Source organism: Coregonus lavaretus (assembly GCF_964263955.1).
Source record: "Coregonus lavaretus genome assembly, chromosome: 15".
In the NCBI taxonomy this organism is placed as follows: domain Eukaryota; kingdom Metazoa; phylum Chordata; class Actinopteri; order Salmoniformes; family Salmonidae; genus Coregonus; species Coregonus lavaretus.
In genome coordinates, this window is record NC_140002.1 from 19,509,843 (window position 1) to 19,528,175 (window position 18,333).

Consider the following 18,333-nt stretch of genomic DNA (forward strand, 5'->3'; position numbering starts at 1 on the left):
TCTGCACAATGTTACACTTCTCTGCCTTGAGCTTGGCAATAACGAGCAGCGCTCAGCTTTGAGATGCAGCGGTTAACTGACGCCGCCGAGACCCATATTCAGGAGTGTCCACTGTAGTCTAATGTCTACGGTATCATGCATTAGTTAAATTCGTTTTCATTCTGCATGAGGCTGGCTTAGCCAGCTGATGTAACTATGAACATGAGGGTGTGTCCATCGGGGATTTGATGATGGGGATTTGGAAGCAGCTGAGGTTACCTTATGTCATCACAAGTCCTGAGCAGATAACTCGGAGCACTCATGTCTATACACGTTTACAGTATCTGACCGTGTAGCCTAACAGATGTCTGTGCATGGATCAAGTTTCGTGTGGCATATCAAAATTTTTCCTCCAACTGAATCCTCAATGTATTTTATAAGCCTACTGTGTGGTAGCATGGTTTTCATACGGGAGTTTAAGTGCAAGTCGATTTTCTCTTATCTCACTAATAAGATCAAACTGACATTTGATACTGATCTTAGACATCATTTTGTTCATTGATGTCTTAAACTGCTTATGTTGGGGGAATATGTACTGCAATCTACAACGAAATTGAATCAATGACTTTTATTATGTGATAGGATCCTGCTGGTACAGTTTATGTTACATGGATATATGAGACACACTGCTGCAAAAACACATGCACCATCTTTGGCTAAAAAACATGCCTACTGCATATATCAACAATTAAACATTTCATGTTTTGGGGAACTAAAGAGATAAAACTGTATTGAAAAATCATGTCCATTAATAGCACACAAAAACACTTGAAAATATGTAGCATACAGGGTATAGGCTGCTACTAAGAGCAACTCAGTCATTACTCATTGTACTGGCTGGACCTTTAACATAAAGTACCAGTCAAAAGTTTGGACACCTACTCATTCAAGGGTTTATCTTTATTTTCACTATTTTCTACATTGTAGAATAATAGTGAAGACATCAAAACTATGCCTTTACACAGCCTGGAGGTGTGTTTTGGGTCATTGTCCTATTGAAAAACAAAAATGATAGTCCCACGAAGCGCAAACCAGATGGGATGGTGTATCGCTGCAGAATGCAGTGGTAGCCATGCTGGTTAAGTGTGCCTTGAATTCTTAATAAATCACAGACAGTGTCACCAGCAAATGACCCCCACACCATCACACCTCCTCCTCCATGCTTCACAGTGGGAACCACACATGTGGAGATCATCTGTTCACCTACTTTGCGTCTCACAAAGACACGGCGGTTGGAACCAAAAATCTCAAATTTGGACACATCAGACCAAAGGACAGATTTCTACCGGTCTAATGTCAATTGCTCGTTTCTTGGCCCAAGCAAGTCTCTTCTTCTTATTGGTGTCCTTTAGTAGTGGTTTCTTTGCAGCAATTCGACCATGAAGGCCTGATTCACACAGTCTCCTCTGAACAGTTGATGTTGAGATGTGTCTGTTACTTGAACTCTGTGAAGCATTTATTTGGGCTGCAATTTCTGAGGTGCAGTTACTCTAATGAACTTATCCTCTGCAGCAGAGGTAACTCTGTGGCGGTCCTCATGAGAGCCAGTTTCATCATAGTGCTTCATGGTTTTTGCGACTGCACTTGAAGAAACCTTCAAAGTTCTTGACATTTTCCGGATTGGCTGACCTTCATGTCTTAAAGTAATGATGGACTGTCGTTTCTCTTTGCTTATTTGAGCTGTTCTTGCCATAATAGGGACTTGGTCTTTTACCAAATAGGGTTATCTTCTGTATACCCCGCCTACCTTGTCACAACACAACTGATAGGCTCAAACGCATTAAGAAGGAAATAAATTCCATAAATTAACTTTTAAGAAGGCACACCTGTTAATTGAAATGCATTCCAGGTGACTACCTCATGAAGCTGGTTGAGAGAATGCTAAGAGTGTGCAAAGCTGTCATCAAGGCAAAGGGTGGCTACTTTGAAGAATCTCAAATATAAAATATATTTAGATTTGTTTAACACTTTTTTGGTTACTACATGATTCCATATGTGTTATTTCATAATTTAGATGTCTTCACTATTATTCTACAATGTAGAAAATACTAAATATAAAGAAAAACCCTTGAATGAGTAGGTGTGTCCAAACTTTTGACTGGTGGTGTATATTCATAAGGCTATGGCACATACAGTATTAAATACACAAACACGTGCACATAAAACCTATACAGTTGGTAATTTAATATAGTATCAAATCCATAGCAGGTCATATTGACTGAGTGTCATTAAGTCTTACTAAGCTCTCTCCCTGACCTGCAGAGCATCTACAGTTGAAGTCGGAAATTTACATACACCTTAGCCAAATACATTTAAACTCAGTTCTTCACAATTCCTGACATTTAATTCTAGTAAAAATTCCCTGTCTTAGGTCAGTTTGGATCACCACTTTCTTTTAAGAATGTGAAATGTCAGAATAATAGTAGAGAGAATTATTTATTTCAGCTTTTATTTCTTTCATCACATTCCCAGTGGGTCAGAAGTTTACATACACTCAATTAGTATTTGGTAGCGTTGCCTTTAAATTGTTTACCTTGGGTCAAACGTATCGGGTAGCTTTCCACAAGCTTCCCACAATAAGTTGGGTGAATTTTGGCCCATTCCTCCTGACAGAGCTGGTGTAACTGAATCAGGTTTGTAGGTCTCCTTGCTCGCACATGCTTTTTCAGTTCTGCCCACACATTTTCTATAGGATTGAAGTCAGGTCTTTGTGATGGCAACTCCAATACCTTGACTTTGTTGTCCTTAAGCCATTTTGCCACAACTTTGGAAGTATGCTTGGGGTCATTGTCCATTTGGAAGACCCATTTGCGACCAAGCTTTAACTTCCTGACTGATGTCTTGAGATGTTGCTTCAATATATCCACATAATTTTCCTTCCTCATGATGCCATCCATTTTGTGAAGTGCACCAGTCCCTCTTGCAGAAAAGCACCCCCACAGCATGATGCTGCCACCCCCATGCTTCACGGTTGGGATGGAGTTCTTCGGCTTGCAAGCTCCACCCTTTTTCCTCCAAACATAACGATGGTCATTATGGCCAAACAGTTATATTTTTGTTTCATCAGACCAGAGGACATTTCTCCAAAAAGTACAATCTTTGTCCCCATGTGCAGTTGCAAACCGTAGTCTGGCTTTTTTATGGCGGTTTTGGAGCAGTGGCTTCTTCCTTGCTGAGCGGCCTTTCAGGTTATGTCGATATAGGACTCATTTTACTGTGGATATAGATACTTTTGCACCTGTTTCCTCCAGCATCTTCACAAGGTCCTTTGCTGTTGTTCTGGGATTGATTTGCACTTTTCGCACCAAAGTACGTTCATTGCTAGGAGACAGAAGCTTCCTGAGCGGTATGACGGCTACGTGGTCCCATGGTGTTTATACTTGCATACTATTGTTTGTACAGATGAACGTGGTACCTTCAGGCGTTTGGAAATTGCTCCCAAGGATGAACCAGACTTGTGGAGGTCTACAAATTATTTTCTGAGGTCTTGGCTGATTTCTTTTGATTTTCCCATGATGTCAAGCAAAGAGGCACTGAGTTTGAAGGTAGGCCTTGAAATACATCCACAGGTACACCTCCAATTGACTCAAATTATGTAAATTAGCCTACCAGAAGATTATAAAGCAATGACATCATTTACTGGAATTTTACCATCTGTTTAAAGGCACAGTCAACTTAGTGTATGTAAACTTCTGACCCACTGGAATTGTGATACAGTGAATTATAAGTGAAATAATCTGTCTGTAAACAATTGTTGGAAGAATTACTTGTGTCATGCACAAAGTAGATGTCCTAACCGACTTGCCAAAACTATAGTTTGTTAACAAGACATTTGTAGAGTGGTTGAAAAACGAGTTGTAATGACTCCAACCTAAGTGTATGTAAACTTCCGACTTCAACTGTATATCCGTGCACAACACTAGCTAAAAACAAGATACACAGTCAAACTAAGTGCCACAGTTGAAAAGCTTTATTTATATGTAGGCTAGCAACAGGACTTGTTTGATATGAAGGGGACTAAGAAGTTACAACACAGATATGAATGTACAACATAACATTACAGCAAACAATTACCAGCATTAATTTATTTCCTCAACTCAAGGAGGTGGCCATACAATGGGTTGTAATGTGATCTGCTCAAAGCAAATGTCTGCTGTTCAAGTGAAAATTCCATTTACATAGATCGTTCCCTGCCAGGGGTTTTTATGAGTAGCTCATGTATCTTTTTTATGACTATCAGTGAGCCAATAGGGAATGCAGTTGCCGAAGCTAGGCTTTGAATGTGCTACATTTATTTGGTACAAGTTTCAGCGGAGCATGGTGATTCAAGTTCATGTAGAATAGCATCACGTTGATGTAACGAAATGTGTCCGGAGAACATAAGCAAGATACAGTGAGGGAAAAAGGTATTTGATCCCCTGCTGATTTTGTACGTTTGCCCACTGACAAAGAAATTATCAGTCTATAATTTTAATGGTAGGTTTGTTTGAACAGTGAGAGACAGAATAACAACAAAAGAATGCAGAAAAACGCATGTCAAAAATGTTATACATTGATTTGCATTTTAATGAGGGAAATAAGTATTTGACCCCTCTGCAAAACATGACTTAGTACTTGGTGGCAAAACCCTTGTTGGCAATCACAGAGGTCAGACGTTTCTTGTAGTTGGCCACCAGGTTTGTACACATCTCAGGAGGGATTTTGTCCCACTCCTCTTTGCAGATCAGTCATTAAGGTTTCGAGGCTGACGTTTGGCAACTCGAACCTTCAGCTCCCTCCACAGATTTTCTATGGGATTAAGGTCTGGAGACTGGCTAGGCCACTCCAGGACCTTAATGTGCTTCTTCTTGAGCCACTCCTTTGTTGCCTTGGCCATGTGTTTTGGGTCATTGTCATGCTGGAATACCCATCCACGACCCATTTTTAATGCCCTGGCTGAGGGAAGGAGGTTCTCACCCAAGATTTGACGGTACATGGCCCCGTCCATCGTCCCTTTGATGCGGTTAAGTTGTCCTGTCCCCTTAGCAGAAACCCCCCCCCAAAGCATAAGGTTTCCACCTCCATGTTTGATGGTGTGGATGGTGTTCTTGGGGTCATAGGCAACATTCCTCCTCCTCCAAACATGGCGAGTTGAGTTGATGCCAAAGAGCTCCATTTTGGTCTCATCTGACCACAACACTTTCACCCAGTCCTCCTCTGAATCATTCAGATGTTCATTGGCAAACTTCAGACGGGCATGTATGTGTGCTTTCTTGAGCAGGGGGACCTTGCGGGCGCTGCAGGATTTCAGTACTTCACAGCGTAGTGTGTTACCAATTGTTTTCTTGGTGACTATGTTCCCAGCTGCCTTGAGATCATTGACAAGATCCTCCCGTGTAGTTCTTGGCTGATTCCTCACCGTTCTCATGATCATTGCAACTCCATGAGGTGAGATCTTGCATGGAGCCTCAGGCCGAGGGAGATTGACAGTTCTTTTGTGTTTCTTCCATTTGCGAATAATCGCACCAAGTGTTGTCACCTTCTCACCCAGCTGCTTGGCGATGGTCTTGTAGCCCATTCCAGCCTTGTGTAGGTCTACAATCTTGTCCCTGACATCCTTGGAGAGCTCTTTGGTCTTGGCCATGGTGGAGAGTTTGGAATCTGATTGATTGATTGCTTCTGTGGACAGGTGTCTTTTATACAGGTAACAAGCTGAGATTAGGAGCACTCCCTTTAAGAGTGTGCTCCTAATCTCAGCTCGTTACCTGTATAAAAGACACCTGTGAGCCTGAAATCTTTCTGATTGAGAGGGGGTCAAATACTTATTTCCCTAATTAAAATGCAAATCAATTTATAACATTTTTGACATGCGTTTTTCTGGATTTTTTTGTTGTTATTCTGTCTCGCACTGTTCAAATAAACCTACCATTAAAATTATAGACTGATCATTTCTTTGTCAGTGGGCAAACGTACAAAATCAGCAGGGGATCAAATACATCAGTCTGTATTTATGTATGGGGGCAATCTTCCGATAGTACATGAGAATACAGTATTGATTCAATAGCTTCGAGCTGCTACAGTATCAAAAGAAGAAGGGGGGACAAAGGGTATCGGCTCAACCACATCAACAACCATTAATTTACTTTTAACATTTTATTAGAGCAAAATAAATGTGTTTGAACAAAGTTTTTTTCCCCTTCTCTCCTCATGCAGAGCTCCAGCTGGCCCACAGTAGCAGCAGAGTGCTGGTGTAGACGACCAGGATTAGCAGGTAGACTCGGAACAGTAGGAGGTCCACCTTACAGCAGAGGGCCACCCAGTCAGCCTGGGCTGAGTCGTCACTCACTCCCTCCTGCAGGTAGAGCCTCAGGGCCACCACCTCCTGGAGAAGCCTCTCCAGCCGAGGAGCACTCTCCTGGGGCTCGCTCAGGGACAGCAGTTCCTCTGGAGCCAGGTCAAACTCATAGCCTGGTGGGACAACATGTAAGTGGGGTTTTGATGGGGTGATGATGGGGTTGGACACATGACTGTCAAAAGAGATGATATTCTGTTGCTACATCGCAATCTTAACAAGTAAATTAAATAAAAGTCAAACTGTCGATTGAATAGGTATATGTCTAGACATACTGTAACGGTGTATTTTCTCTCTGATCGATTTGATGTTAACACAGAGGAACATAGAGGTGTGGTCAACATGATAGTAAACATGTCAGAGCTGGCCATTACATATCAAAGAGAATAAGAAATCTGAGGTAAATAAATCTGTGGAAAGTTAGGAAAACCACCACCTGCTAAGCGTTTGGTCCTAATACCTAGTCACACTCTTATGTCCTATGACCATACAAAGATCCCCAACAACACAGGTCCCCTCTCACCCCCACACTGATCCACATCGCCCAGTGTTTTGACAGAAGTGAAGTTGCTCTCGAGGAAGGTCTGACTGGACGAGCCGTACTTATCGAGGAGGCAGGCGGACACTGACATCTCCTTGACCTCCTTCTCATTGTGGTGGAGGAGCTTCACTACAAATATGGAGATGGCTAGATTCAGCACCAGCAGCGCCATGCACACCGCAAAGAACACACCTATAAGATGGAGAACACCAAACATCAACAATACACCCGTTAGAAAATGACAAATCTTAATTTTTCAAGGACATGTCTTAGATCAGAAATACATTTATGTCTCAAGACATTTCATGTCACAAAGCATTGGCCATGGCTGGGTATGAAGGGCAAGCTTGGTGTGTCAAACAGTATGACAGAACATTCAAAACAAAGATGAGGAGACGAGCTGGTGTAGGATACCTATGAGTGGTGTTCTGATGGCGGTGGCAGGCATCTCATCCATCAGGTTGACCCTAAAGACAGTGTAGCCCAGGAGGATACTGGTCTTGAAGGTGATGCGCGTGCCACTGTTGGGCGGCAGGTAGAAGCTGATGACGTTCACCACCATGAGGAAGATGCTTGGGATGAGCAGACTCACCACATACAGCAGGGGGCGCCGGCGGATCAACACCTGACCAGTGGGGGTGAGAGGGAGTGAAAAAGAGAGAGAGAGAGAGTTTGACTTTTCTATTTCATGTCACACGTTGGTCGAGAATGTGTTTGAACTCCCCCATAAGTGAGAAATTGAGAAAAACTATGTTTTCCCCTCACTAACTTAAACCTAAATCTGCCCCATTTTAGCTATAGATATCAACTGTACTTTTCTCAACTGAAACACAAGAAAACCCTATTCCACAGTATTACCCTCCTGTCCTCCTCCAGTACCCCAAAACACATAAATCCCCGCTTCCACAATGAGCCGTAGTGTAAAGGTAACCCAACGAGCCCTGCTGGATCGACACTTCATCATTAAGTGCCCTCCTGAGCTGAATGTACAACAGCAGCCCTGCCTAGACTATCCTTGCAGGCAGTCTCTCCCCCACCTGCACCAGGCCCAGGGCCCATTTCTCTGGCAGAACAAGACGGCCATTGATCAGCCGCCACAGAGACAGCCTCATTATGGTGCCTCTCTCTCTCAGCATGCTGGACGCGCCTCATCCTCATCTATTAGCATTAGCACTTAATCCTGTCCGTGAAGCCCTGGCTGATCTCTTTAACACCATCACAACAGGAGGACCAGGAGGAGGGGATGGCTAAAAACCTCCTATCGATTCTCAATCTGATTTAGTTGTCATTGTACAGTCACAAGTGTGTATCTTTTTGTTTCCTGTTGGATAGACATCAAACCATATAGAAAATCCCACTAACACACCTAGAGTGGGGGAAAAAATTATTTAGTCAGCCACCAATTGTGCAAGTTCTCCCACTTAAAAAGATGAGAGAGGCCTGTAATTTTCATCATAGGTACACGTCAACTATGACAGACAAATTGAGAGAAAAAAAATCCAGAAAACCACATTGTAGGATTTTTTATGAATTTATTTGCAAATTATGGTGGAAAATAAGTATTTGGTCGCCTACAAACAAGCAATATTTCTGGCTCTCACAGACCTGTAACTTCTTCTTTAAGAGGCTCCTCTGTCCTCCACTCGTTACCTGTATTAATGACACCTGTTTGAACTTGTTATCAGTATAAAAGACACCTGTCCACAACCTCAAACAGTCACACTCCAAACTCCACTATGGCCAAGACCAAAGAGCTGTCAAAGGACACCAGAAACAAAATTGTAGACCTGCACCAGGCTGGGAAGACTGAATCTGCAATAGGTAAGCAACTTGGTTTGAAGAAATCAACTGTGGGAGCAATTATTAGGAAATGGAAGACATACAAGACCACTGATAATCTCCCTCGATCTGGGGCTCCATGCAAGATCTCACACCGTGGGGTCAAAATGATCACAAGAACGGTGAGCAAAAATCCCAGAACCACACGGGGGGACTTAGTGAATGACCTGCAGAGAGCTGGGACCAAAGTAACAAAGCCTACCATCAGTAACACACTATGCCGCCAGGGACTCAAATCCTGCAGTGCCAGACGTGTCCCCCTGCTTAAGCCAGTACATGTCCAGGCCCGTCTGAAGTTTGCTAGAGTGCATTTGGATGATCCAGAAGAGGATTGGGAGAATGTCATATGGTCAGATGAAACCAAAATAGAACTTTTTGGTAAAAACTCAACTCGTCGTGTTTGGAGGACAAAGAATGCTGAGTTGCATCCAAAGAACACCATACCTACTGTGAAGCATGGGGGTGGAAACATCATGCTTTGGGGCTGTTTCTCTGCAAAGGGACCAGGACGACTGATCCGTGTAAAGGAAAGAATGAATGGGGCCATGTATCGTGAGATTTTGAGTGAAAACCTCCTTCCATCAGCAAGGGCATTGAAGATGAACCGTGGCTGGGTCTTTCAGCATGACAATGATCCCAAACACACCGCCCGGGCAACGAAGGAGTGGCTTCGTAAGAAGCATTTCAAGGTCCTGGAGTGGCCTAGCCAGTCTCCAGATCTCAACCCCATAGAAAATCTTTGGAGGGAGTTGAAAATCCGTGTTGCCCAGCAACAGCCCCAAAACATCACTGCTCTAGAGGAGATCAGCATGGAGGAATGGGCCAAAATACCAGCAACAGTGTGTGAAAACCTTGTGAAGACTTACAGAAAACGTTTGACCTGTGTCATTGCCAACAAAGGGTATATAACAAAGTATTGAGAAACTTTTGTTATTGACCAAATACTTATTTTCCACCATAATTTGCAAATAAATTCATTAAAAATCCTACAATATGATTTTCTGGATTTTTTTTCTCATTTTGTCTGTCATAGTTGACGTGTACCTATGATGACAATTACAGGCCTCTCTCATCTTTTTAAGTGGGAGAACTTGCACAATTGGTGGCTGACCAAATACTTTTTTCCCCCACTGTATTCACATATTCCATATTTACTGACTGACTGGAAATGTATTGCTGTATAAGTGTATACAGATGGCACTAGACGTATAGGTCATATTTGTATTTCTTCAAATACTTTCCTTCAAATCAGGTATCTGAAGGGAAACACAGAGAGACCTAGATCTGGTAACTGTAGGCACACACGTTGAACTGGATGTGGGCATAGTCTCTGTCGTCCAGGCGGAGCTGCCAATAGCGGGAGGGCACAGAGCTCCCACTCGCCATCGTCCATAAACGACTTCTGATCATTGGCGATCTCCTCCACACTCCTCCACAGAGTCAGGTTCACCTCACTCACTGCATACATGATTGTGGAGGTCAGGGAGAGAGCTTAGTAAGACTTAATGACACTCAGTCAATATGACCTGCTATTGATTTGATACTATATTAAATTACCAATTGTATGGGTTTTATGTGCACGTGTTTGTGTATTTAATACTGTATGTGCCATAGCCTTATGAATATACACCATCAGTCAAAAGTTTGGACACACCTACTCTTTCAAGGGTTTTTCTTTATTTTGAAAAAGTTTTACATTGTAGAATAACAGTGAAGACATCAAAACTATGAAATAACGCATATGGAATCATGTAGTAACCAAAAAAGTGTTAAACAAATCAAAATATATTTTATATTTGAGATTCTTCAAATAGCCACCCTTTGCCTTGATGACAGCATTGCACACTCTTGGCATTCTCTCAACCAGCTTCATGAGGTAGTCACCTGGAATGCATTTCAATTAACAGGTGAGCCTTGTTAAAAGTTAATTTGTGGAATTTCTTTCCTTCTTAATGCGTTTGAGACAATCAGTTGTGTTGTGACAAGGTGTGTGTGTGTGGGGGAAGATAGCCCTATTTGGTAAAAGACCAAGTCCATATTATGGCAAGAACAGATCAAATAAGCAAAGAGAAATGACAGTCCATCATTACTTTAAGACATGAAGGTCAGTCAATCTGGAAAATGTCAAGAACTTTGAAGGTTTCTTCAAGTGCAGTCGCAAAAACCATCAAGCGCTATGGTGAAACTGGCTCTCATGAGGACCGCCACAGGAATGGAAGACCCAGAGTTACCTCTGCTGCAGAGGATAAATTCATTAGAGTTACCAGCCTCAGAAATTGCAGCCCAAATAAATGGTTCACAGAGTTCAAGTAACAGACACATCTCAACATCAACTGTTCAGAAGCGACTGTGAATCAGGCCTTCATGGTCAAATTACTGCAAAGGAACCACGACTAAAGGACACCAATAAGAAGAAGAAACTTGCTTGGGCCAAGAAACACGAGCAATGGACATTAGACCGGTGGAAATTTGTCCTTCGGTCTGGAGTCCAAATTTGAGATTTTGGTTCAAACCGCCGTGTCTTTGTGAGACATGGTGTGGGTGAACGGATTATCTCTGCATGTGTAGTTCCCACCGTAAAGCATGGAGGAGGAGGTGTTATAGTGTGGGGGTGCATTGTGGTGACACTGTCTGTGATTTATTTATAATAATAATAATAATATGCCATTTAGCAGACGCTTTTATCCAAAGCGACTTACAGTCATGTGTGCATAAATTTTTACGTATGGGTGGTCCCAGGGATCGAACTCACTACCCTGGCTTTACAAGCACCATGCTCTACCAACTGAGCTACAGAGGACCACAATTATTTAGAATTGAAGGCACACTTAACCAGCATGGCTACCACAGCATTGTGCAGCGATACGCCATCCCATCTGGTTTGGGCTTAGTGAGACTATCATTTGTTTTTAAACAGGACAATGACCCAAAACACCTCCAGGCTGTGTAAGGGCTATTTGACCAAGAAGGAGAGTGATAGAGTGCTGCATCAGATGACCTGTACTCCCCGATCACCTGACCTTAACACAATTGAGATGGTTTGGGATGAGTTGGACCGCAGAGTGAAGAAAAAGCAGCCAACAAGTGCTCAGCATATGTGGGAACTCCTTTAAGACTGTTGGAAAAAGCATTCCTCATGAAGCTGGTTGAGAGAATGCCAAGAGTGTGCAAAGCTGTCATCAAGGCAAAGGGTGGCTATTTGAAGAATCTAAAATAAAAAATATATTTTGATGTAGCACTTTTTTGTTTACTACATGATTCCATATGTGTTATTTCATAGTTTTGATGTCTTCACTATTATTCTACAATATAAAAATAAGAACAACCCTTGAATGAGTAGGTGTGTCCAAACCTTTGACTGGTACTGTATTTTGTCTATGGAATGGTATGCCATTGTTATTTTGCACTTCTAATTGTGTGTTTTAGACACGTCATCCATCTGTGCATATCCAGATGTACTGTATAGTCATTTGACTGGGTAATAATGTTAGCGTGTTTACAGCTCTCTATGCTAACCTGAGTGAAGCCAGCTGCGGAAGGTCAGAGTGCAGTTCTGCTTGTCGAAGGGGAAGGCGTACAACTCCAAGTCACACGCAGACACCACCTGGATAGGCTTGTTGTTTTTCACCATGCCCAATGAGTTGACATACACATAGGGGATGGCAGGGGACTCCCCTACATCCACACTAACAGGGGGAAGAACACGACTTATGGGTAAGACAAGAGTTCCAGCTGCTTACAGTACTGTATGTCGAACATGAGACACTCTGACCCTGGTCAACACACTTCCTTGTCAGTCCGTCATTTTAAATTAAAAGGCCAAATGTTGAACATTTCTGAGAAGAGTCTGTGGGTATTGAGTAATCGGATGACATGTTATGTAATTTGAACAGGAATACATAGTGTCAATTCTTACAATTCACTGATGATGAGATCGGGCACCCATATAGCGTCAGAGGACAGGGAGATCTCAGTGATCCCGTCAAACTCCTCGGGGTCCCATACCAGGAACTCATCAGTCCATATCTGACATCATAAACAGGAAATACATCACAAGACCATTCATATGAAGTACATGACATATGGGTGCCTGACTGTTTTGGCATTCAATAACACAATTGTTGCATGCCAGACAAGGCTGAAGACGCATTGGCTGAAGCAGGCTCCCTGTCTTTCAGACAGACATGCTATACATGGAAAACAACCATGTGAAAACCATGTCTAAGCAGAAGCTTTATATATATTATATAACTGACATGGAACACAGGCACAGGATTCGTAGCAACAGATAAATGTGGTACACATGTTAAGGCAGACATAATGTGCATTATTCACTCATAATATCTGAAGAGAACATTGCATTTGTATAAGTACACCAACGGCATTGTCTTTCAGTGTTTTTGAACAAAATACTGAACATTTGATGTTTGACTTTAGGTGTACCCTCTGGCGCTCAATCAATGGCACAAGGACAAGCGGCGGATGGGAAAATGAGCGAAGTCAACAAGGGTGTTGCAACTGCATTAAAGTGAATGGAGAGTGAGCCTGGAGACTCATATCTGCTGGCCCCACCGAACAAATCAACCCTAATGAGATTCTCCTCATCCTGATTTTATTTTCATGTTGTTTTTTTCAATGGCTCACTCCACCACTCCATTGAAACTATAAATATGATGCGTAGAAGTGATTATTCCTTGAAGGGGTAATTAAAGTAATGACATTCTAAAATATTCCTATTTGTGGATGGGGCCAGTGATGGTTTTACATTGCATGAACATTTTGAAATGTATGTTTAATACCAATAGAAGAACACAATTCATACCAACCTGCCGGTACCAAATGCTTGTGGTTACTTGCTGTGTCTTTCCATCCTGCAAAAATAAATTATTGAGTATTACTTTTGTATTACATTTTTGGGTGTAAATTATTTGTGCAGACTATTGAAATGTCTAGCTACAAATGGTCCAAATGTATTTACTGATACAAGATTAATATTTAATACCAAAAAAAAAACATCAACAATATTTTCATTTCCTGTGTTACATACAGTGGGGAAAAAAAGTATTTAGTCAGCCACCAATTGTGCAAGTTCTCCCACTTAAAAAGATGAGAGAGGCCTGTAATTTTCATCATAGGTACACGTCAACTATGACAGACAAATTGAGAGAAAAAAAATCCAGAAAACCACATTGTAGGATTTTTAATGAATTTATTTGCAAATTATGGTGGAAAATAAGTATTTGGTCACCCACAAACAAGCAAGATTTCTAGCTCTCACAGACCTGTACACACCGCCCGGGCAACGAAGAAGTGGCTTCGTAAGAAACATTTTAAGGTCCTAGAGTGGCCTAGCCAGTCTCCAGATCTCAACCCCATAGAAAATCTTTGGAGGGAGTTGAAAGTCTGTGTTGCCCAGCGACAGCCCCAAAACATCACTGCTCTAGAGGAGATCTGCATGGAGGAATGGGCCAAAATACCAGCAACAGTGTGTGAAAACCTTGTGAAGACTTACAGAAAACGTTTGACCTGTGTCATTGCCAACAAAGGGTATATAACAAAGTATTGAGAAACTTTTGTTATTGACCAAATACTTATTTTCCACCATAATTTGCAAATAAATTCATTTAAAATCCTACAATGTGATTTTCTGTTTTTTTTTCTCATTTTGTCTGTCATAGTTGACGTGTACCTATGATGAAAATTACAGGCCTCTCTCATCTTTTTAAGTGGGAGAACTTGCACAATTGGTGGCTGACTAAATACTTTTTTCCCCCACTGTATTACCAGAAACATGGCAGGTAATCATATTGTATTTTAATTTAAATAATGAATTATTTAGATAAGGCTATATTGGATTCTTTACCACATCAAAGACAGACTGCATTATGAGGTCTATGTGGATGAGTATGGGACTGGTCCAGTTCTGAACAGGTCTTACTCCACAGTCGTATTTACGCAGGAGGGTCCTGGTGAGCTGGTTCAGAGCAGACCTCTTGGGTTTATCTGCTACCAGTTCAGCCAGAGGGGCTGAATGGAAGTCAAGTAGTAAATCAATCATATGAAATTCAACTCATTGATATATAGGATTTCAAAAAATTCCCAGGTTTTCCAGAAATCCTGGTTGGAGCATTCCGATTTTCCTGCTTATTTCCAGGAATCTTCCAACAGGGATTTCTGGAAACCTGGGAATTTGGGGAAAGTTAGCAGAATGTTTAACCCTATTGATATATCAAATAAAATGCCTACCCCATCCATCTTGCATATGACAGAAATCTACCTGATGATTTACGGTATTCATCTGTTCTCAACATGATTATTGTGTAATTTTTTTAAGACAGAATAATCTTCCATGTGTTATGTTTTAAGACATTGTGTCTCCACAACAATTAACTACAATCCACTACTAAGAATGAAAAACATATTTAGGAAGCATAATGAATAAACATATTATTATCATTAAATTGAAAATATTTTACCATCCATGCATTCATTTATTTGTAAGTGACAGGAAATTGCATGATATTCTTCATTCATCTGTCTCACAGATAGGGTTGCAGAATTCTGGTAACTTTCACAAAATTCCCAGGTTTTCCAGAAATCCCAGTTGGAATATTCCTGGAATCAGGAAGGGAAAAGCTGGAAGTCCGGGAATCCTCCAGTCGGGATTTCTGGAAAAACCTGGGAATTCTGAGGAAGTTACCAGAATTTTGTAACCCTAGTTTCAGAGTTGGTTAAAACCCTGAGATTCAAACAGATGGACTTCCTAAGATCATATTATTGGATTTACAGGATAGGAAACTCACAGAAGGGTTCCATTAAGTCATACATTTGCTATAAAATAACAAATAGCATTATAATAAAACAACACACTCAGACATTGGAATAAGTTCTTTCAATATGACTGGTCATTTCAGACCAAGTTAAAAATGTATTTGAAAACAGTTAATAGCAATGAGTAGAAACTACTGTCATTAACATGTCAATCATCTTTAAATGTTGCCTGTTTCATGTAGACAATTCCTGATAGCACTGACTGGTAAACTGGTCTTTAATGTTTGTATTTAATTCATATTTATGGATATTTAATCCATTGTGTTATAGGTGATTGTAGAAGAGGAAAACTGTGTGAGTGAATCTTACCTGAGCTCAGTAGGAGCCAGAAGACTGATAACATGTTGAGCAACCAGTTTGATACACCTAAATCTCCCCTCCAAAATGTAATGTCAGATGATCTTCAAAGTCATTTTCCTTTCTTTCTGTTTAGTTTCTTTCTGAAATTAATTCTGAATAGTTTGTCTGAAGATGTCTCTTCTTTACTCGGTTTTAACAGTAAATGGACCTGTGTGTGAAAGTTTGTGGCATCTGTATTGATTTTCTATTAGCATGGTAAGATTATACTTTTTTTTACCTTTGGAATTGAGACTGTTCAGCAGCCTGGTCTCATAGACTACACATAACATAGTAAATGTAAATCCGGGACACTCAAATTAGTATGATACGTTATGTTTGGTATGGTTACATAAGACAGATGGTTACTTAACGGCAAAAAAAAAGTTGGTTGGGGTGAATCGGTGGGTGAATCACGGGCAACTTTAGCATTTTAGCTAATTAGCAACTTTTCAACTACTTACTACTTTTTAGTTAGTTTAAAACTACTTAGCATGTTAGATAACCCTTCCCCTAACCTTAACCCTTTTAGCTAACCCTTCCCCTAACCCTAACCCTAACCTTAACCCTTTAACCTAACTCCTAAAACTTAACCCTAACCTTAACCCTAACCCCTAACCCTAACCCTAACCCTTAGCCTAGCTAACATTAGCATATCATACATTTTGCAAATTCGTAACATATTGTACTTTTGCAAATTCGTAACATACAGTACCAGTCAAAGGTTTGGACACACCTACTCATTCAAGGGTTTTTCTTTATTTTTACTATTTTTTACATTGTAGAATAATAGTGAAGATATCAAGACTATGAAATAACACATATGGAATCATGTAGTAAACAAAAAAAGTGTTATACAAATCAAAATATATTTTATATTTGAGATTCTTCAAATAGTCACCCTTTGCCTTGATGACAGCTTTGCACACTCTTGGCTTTCTCTCAACCAGCTTCACCTGGAATGCTTTTCCAACAGTCTTGAAGGAGTTCCTACATATGCTGAGCACTTGTTGGCTGCTTTTCCTTCACTCTGCCGTCCGACTCATCCCAAACCATCTCAATTGGGGGGAGGTCGGGGGATTGTGGAGGCCAGGTCATCTGATGCAGCACTCTATCACTCTCCATCTTGGTAAAATAGCCCTTACACAGCCTAGAGGTGTGTTGGGTCATTGTCCTGTTGAAAAACAAATGATAGTCCCACTAAGCCCAAACCAGATGGGATGGCGTATCACTGCAGAATGCTGTGGTAGCCATGCTGGTTAAGTGTGCCTTGAATTCTAAATAAATCACAGATAGTGTCACCACAAAGCACCCCCACACCATTCCTCCTCCATGCTTTACGGTGGAAAATACACATGCGGAGATCATCCGTTCACCCACACCGCGTCTCACAAAGCCACGGCGGTTGGAACCAAAAATCCACCGGTCTAATGTCCATTGCTCGTGTTTCTTGGCCCAAGCAGGTCTCTTCTTCTTATTGGTGTCCTTTAGTAGTGGTTTCTTTGCAGCAATTTGTACATGAAGGCCTGATTCACACAGTCCCCTCTGAACAGTTTATGTTGAGATGTGTCTGTTACTTGAACTCTGTGAACCATTTATTTGGGCTCCATTTCTGAGACTGGTAACTCTAATGAACATATCCTCTGCAGCAGAGGTAACTCTGGGTCTTCCATTCCTGTGGTGGTCCTCATGAGAGCCAGTTTCATCATAGCGCTTCATGGTTTTTGCGACTGCACTTGAAGAAACGTTCAAAGTTCTTGATATTTTCCGGATTGACTGACCTTCATGTCTTAAAGTAATGATGGACTGTCGTTTCTCTTTGCTTATTTGAGCTGTTCTTGCCATAATATGGACTTGGTCTTTTACCAAATAGGGCTATCTTCTGTATAGCCCTCCTACCTTGTCACAACACAACTGATAGGCTCAAACGCATTAAGAAGGAAAGAAATTCCACAAATGCTGAACTGAACATATCATACTAAATGGAGTGTCTCGGATTTATGTACAAAATAATATGAAATGCTCTGAGACAGCCGCCAGCGCAGTGGCGATTTTAGCATATAAATCTTGGTGGGGAAAACGTAAAAAAACAAAATGTTTGATGCATGCCAGCAAAGCCACAACACTAAACAATACATTAATTGCACTATAACGGTAACAAACGGTGGACACAAACTGTTAGGGCCTACATAAAGCTGTCCCAACAGCAGAGTTGTCTTTTTAGCACCATGGAGGGAATCTTTACCACTGCTACACCTGGCTATCAGCGGAGCCTTGTCTGGCAGCGAAACAGTTCATTCAGCCTAATTTACTGCCTTTTAAAAAAAACATAGCTGATGTGGCTGACTTCCTTAAACAAATATGGTTTCTACTGACAATTGAGATGTACAAACTATGGCATAAGGGAACGATGACC

General features: G+C 41.3%; 1 pseudogene across 1 annotated transcript; it reads right to left on the bottom strand.

Moving 5' to 3' along the window:
- Positions 1–6,223: 6,223 nt before the first annotated feature.
- Positions 6,224–15,924, bottom strand: LOC311142229 (5-hydroxytryptamine receptor 3A-like; annotated as a pseudogene). The gene is made up of 9 exons: positions 15,891–15,924; positions 14,614–14,777; positions 13,577–13,621; positions 12,667–12,776; positions 12,267–12,436; positions 10,056–10,208; positions 7,326–7,536; positions 6,894–7,103; positions 6,224–6,486 (listed from the first exon to the last, which is right to left on the bottom strand). The product of its transcript is annotated as a 5-hydroxytryptamine receptor 3A-like (transcript).
- Positions 15,925–18,333: the final 2,409 nt, after the last annotated feature.